This window comes from Anneissia japonica, unplaced genomic scaffold, assembly GCF_011630105.1.
Source record: "Anneissia japonica isolate Jap-2015-1 unplaced genomic scaffold, ASM1163010v1 scaffold288122_len53996_cov162, whole genome shotgun sequence".
Taxonomy (NCBI): domain Eukaryota; kingdom Metazoa; phylum Echinodermata; class Crinoidea; order Comatulida; family Comatulidae; genus Anneissia; species Anneissia japonica.
The window spans coordinates 42006-47248 of NW_022697022.1; positions in this window are offsets into that span (position 1 = coordinate 42006).

Here is a 5243-nt window from a genome sequence, read left to right on the forward strand (position 1 = left end):
TGACGATGTCGAAGGAAATTAGAACCGAAATGATACTGCAATTGACTCTTTTGAAAAAGAAGTTCGGTTCCATGAAAATTTTGATGCTCGCCATAACAAAGATGCAACCTTCGAGCTCGAAATTACTCTGAGATCGGATGCGAAATTCCAAAAAAGATGGAACCCAACAAGCCTGTTGGAAGTCTGCCAACAAACTGCGCGAAAAAAATTTCCGTCGTCGGATCGCAGAACGTTACAGAAAATTTTTCGCCCAACACCTACACTTGAAATCGACGGCGAGAGAATGCGAGACGATCCTGAAAGGTGCGACCCATTGTTAATTGTTTCAATAAAGGTTGAAAATTTGAACCTTGTGTGCCATTTGTGTTTCTTTTTTTGCGAATGTCGGCATAAGATCTGAACTCCTAGTATTATAGAGGGCGATCTACATGTTTCTACGTATGTCAGCGCAATAACAACAACAAAAAACTTACACGAGCATAATTATTTTTTTTTATATTTTACGTAATTTATTCATTCAAACGTCGAATAATGTACAATTACTATTATCTTGGATGCTGTACATTTTTTTCTTCTCCATCACTTAGTCAAACCTCGATACCTTTCCACAATGAACTCAATCAGGAACCACAATACCAGTATATAGGTAAAGCAAAGAACAGACTGCAGATTTCTTATTCGTTCGTCGTCCGCCATCGATTTCTACAGTACGACGTCAACAGTCAGAGTGAACGAACTCCACGAGTATCGCTCTTAAGTAGAATAAAACTATAATGACGGTATGTATGCCGAAAGGCAGCCGAGGTAGAAATACGGTTACATCAAAAGAAATTGAAACGAAAAAACACGAAGTACCGAGAATGTAGCATATTTTATTTTTAATTAATACGCCGAATTCACACGAAGATTTTGGTGCCGACTGGCATGTTTGCAGTGATCGCTTTGTATCGCTCGCTCACGTCGGTTCGACGGAGACGGACGAAACACGTGCTCGTGCCCACCTCCTCGATGTTGGTGCCTTCGAGCGTACTTCTTTTCGTCCGCTTCGGGGATTCCACCGAGTTCATCGATGACAACTTCGTCTTCCTGAACTTGTTCAGCTCGTCGGAAACAAACCGTTCGCATTGGGGAGACAGCATTTCGTCCTCGAGGTGTTTCGAAATGATCAGTCTTGGCGTTCTGTATCCTCTCTTTATTATTTTTATTTCGACGGATGACGTAATAATGTCGTCATGTGTACTCGGAATCGTTATTCACCTCTTTGCGACGTACATCAGGAACACCATGTCTTCGATGTCGTGGGGATCGATGACTTTCGATCGTCTGACAGCATCCAGTTCCTCTTTCCGTTCGGTGCGCACGGTCAGCAGCAGGGACAGCGCGTGCGAGAAGATCCAGCAGGCTACGGTCGCCCACCAGTAGGCGGCGAACGGCAGCAGCGAGACGAACGACTGCAGAGGCGCCACGTGAAAGAAAACGCCGGCGACGGCCACGCACGCGCGAGACGCCGGCGACGCATCGGCGAGGACGGCGGCAGGAACCACGACGGACGCTATCAGAATCAGAGTTCGAATCCAGAGCTTTCGTTTCGGCGGCTCAGAGTACGCCCATTCCAAGTACATGGCGGACAGTTGGCACGTGAGCACCCTTCTCCAGAACAGCTCGCGCTCGACCGACTGGCGCGGCAACGTCGTCCCGGACACCTTGCCCCGGTAGCCGAGCACTCGCACGTACGTCTCGAAGTCGGGAGGCGCCGGTCTGCTTTCCGAGAGGACGCTGTCGAAGTGATAACGGAGCACGTTCGCCGCGACGTCGGCCATCCTGTTCGCGCCGAACGTCCATTCGAGGAAGACGAACGGCAGGAAGGACTGGACGAAGATCGACGCTCTGACACAGATCACAACCTTCATCAGCCCGTCGGATCCAGTTCGCGGTTGCAAGTGCGGGGGACACTCTTCCTGACCGACGACGTAAGTTTCGTGGCATCCGTACTTCCTGTATCTCTCGACGACGAACGTCTCGTAGAACAGGAACGAGAAGGCGGCGCACGCGATCATCGTCAGACTGGCTTTCCTCGCGAACTTGGATCTCACCAACCACACGGTGGACGCGGACGCATCACGTCTCCTTCGAAGACTGTAAATACTTCCCTGACCATGCCGTCTTGCGTCGCGTGCTCGAAGGTTGTGTGCCCGATCCTGAAGAGTGGCGGCGGAGGGAAGCTTCGGTTGGACAGCACTCTCGTCGTCGTCGTGCGGAACGCCGATCCGCCGGCAAAGTTGCCGTCCTCGTCGTAGCACCTGACGTACGCGTAATCTCCAACGTCGTTCAACGTGCATTTTCCTTCCGAACACAAGACCGAAGCGAGCATCGAAAAATCGTCCGTGGCGTGCATGCTGCACGTCGCCGATCCAGGTAGAACCGCGAGCACGGCGATCACCTTTCCTTCCGACACAGTCAGCTTGGAAACCGCCCCGTTGCCCAAGAATTCGACATCGTCGACTGCCAGGTCGGGCGTGAAAGCACACAGCATCGCCAGAAAAGTCGCCGACGCGATCGCAACGAAGGACAGAGGAAAATATAGCGACACCATCTGAGTACGTATGTGCGAATTTTTTTTCTATATAAATACCGTTAATGAGAACCGATAATTATTCACTCCAACGATGTCGATCGAACTGGCAATACGTAACCGTAATATGGATTTGGACAAAGACGATGGAATCGTCCAACTTCTCGACAAGTTGTCGCTGGAATACTTGCCGACGGAATACCTGGATTGGGTGATACACACTTGCGAAATGTGGCCGGAATCGAGAACCATCGAGTACACTGACGAGGAGGCGATGGACCCTTCGAATTTCCCAGGATCGGACAAATTGGAATGCGGGGTCGGTTCCGTCACCAGCTTCGACGCGTTCATGGAGAAGTTCAGAAGGACGCCGGTTTTCGCAAAGGTCGTCTATTCCGTGCTCGAGTCGGTGACGAACGTGCACCAAAGGACGAGCGACAACGGACACACCGTCCTCAAATGCGTCGAGGCGTGGGACCGAAGACAGGCGACCGACATACTCAAGGTGAAATCCGTCCGTCTGTTTGCCGTCGAGGGAGACAAATCACGTTCGAAATGTTCGGTCGAGTTCTTGGATAAGCACGGCAACAAGACGAAGACTATCAGCACGGGTTCGATGGGCCTCATGTACGAACCAAACCTCGGCGAGCTGGGCAACTACGTTACGTCAGAGGAGAAGCAGAAGAGGATGCAGACCACCGGCTGCAACCAGATGTTCGAAGAACGGGTCGGTACGACGGACGTGAACGCCGCCAGTTACTCGTTCAACCTCAACGGAATCTACAATCCCGAAAACGGGCCGTTCAGGATGGCGAAGATGGGACTGGTGGCCATCTTGATAGACGCCCTGTTCTTCCACCACGCGGCGACCGCTTGGATGTCGCACCCAAGTTACAAGGAGTGTCACGACTCCGGCGGCAAGTTGAACGTCGATCGCTTCTTAGCCGGATTCGTGAAGAGATTCAGGGGTCGTTACGGATCGAAAGAGGTGGCGGACGGGGCAGGCGTTTACCAAAAGTTCAAGCTTCCCGTCGAAGGATCGCCGAGATGCCCGCAGATCAAGATGAAAACTGGCACCAGCTTCAGAAAGGCGAACGACCTCGCTCGATCGCGCAGATCAATGGAGGAAAACAATCCGGATCTCAAACACGTGTCTTATTGGGCGAGGAACGCCTTCCTCGAAAACGCCGACACGGACAGGAGATACAAAAACTTGCCGGTCGCCGAACTGATTCCCGGTCTGCCCCCGAAGCCGATGTCGGGTAAGCGGCGGTCCGAGATAGTCAAGGGAGATCTGGCGCGCGTGAGCTTCAACGTGGTTTGCTACTCGGACAACAAGTCGACGCCGACCAACAGGTTCCTCGTTCTGTACTGTCCAGTCGCCTTGGACGTGACGCGCCGCTGCCTTTTCGCCGGTCCCGTATCCGACTCGGACGCCAGCTACGACGAATTCTTCTCGAGACCAGCCATCGAATCGCCACAGACCATCGTGGCCATAGTGAAAGGCATATTGGAGAGGGAGGTATGCACGGAAGAGGAGGCGTGCATAATGGCCGGAATCGATTGCACCGACTATGAGGAAGCACTTGAGTTGATGGAAGCTGCTAGATTGGAGATGATGGAGGAGAAACACATCGATTACGCCGTCGACGAGGACAAAGGGAACGAGAACTTGGACGAAGACGCAGACTCGAACAAGGAAAACATCCCCCCTTGCAACGGAAAGCGTCATTCCGATTGCGACGAGGTGGTGAAGAAGAGGAAGAAGACACAGTTGTAAAAAAAAGAATTATAATTCGATAGAAATTAGTTCGATAAAAACTAAGATAAATTGAAATTGAGGTCAATAAAAGTGTTTACGAAAAAATAAATTAATATTGTGTTCACTTGTCGTTATTCTTTCGAGTTTTTGTATTATATATAAAGACCGCTTTGGAATAACCGCCATTGTAGAAATGAAGGCCGTCGCAAACGCTGCCGCGTAAATTTCGGAGGTACAGGCACGCAGATTCTCGCTGAGACCATGGCAAGTGAAACTGACAATGGACCTTAGGAAGCGGCCGCATCCGAGAGCGATCATTTGGTGTTACGATCCGAACGGTGATTCCGGGAAGAGTTTAATGGCTACATACCTTGCGGCGGTCGAGAACGCGATAGTCTTTCGTTCATGCAAGACGCACGAAGACACGTACGGGTACGGGGGTCAGAGGATAGCTGTGTTCGATCTCGACCGCCGCCAGAGGAGACGCGTCGACTACGAAGTGCTGGAAGGTATCAAGAATGGTCTGGCTTTCGGTGCGGAACGTTTCGCCCCGACCAAGTTCTTCGAATTCGTGCCGCATGTCGTCGTGTTCGCAAACTTTCCGCCAGATCGGCGCGCACGATCTGACGGCGAATGGCAAGTTCTGGAGATCACGACAAACGAAAAATGTAACTGTTGCTATGAGATTAGGGACAATAAAAAATAAATATCCGAGCAAAAAAAATAAATGTATTCTATATATTTTTTTTGTATTAATTGGTGTACCAACGCAAAAGTAAAACACACTATGGACTCATAATTCACATTTAATATTTTTTTTATTGATATCCTTTCATCTTCAAACATTTAAACTATTCATAACTTGATCGTAAGTTGGAGGTGCTTCGAATCCGGAGATGCGGACCACGA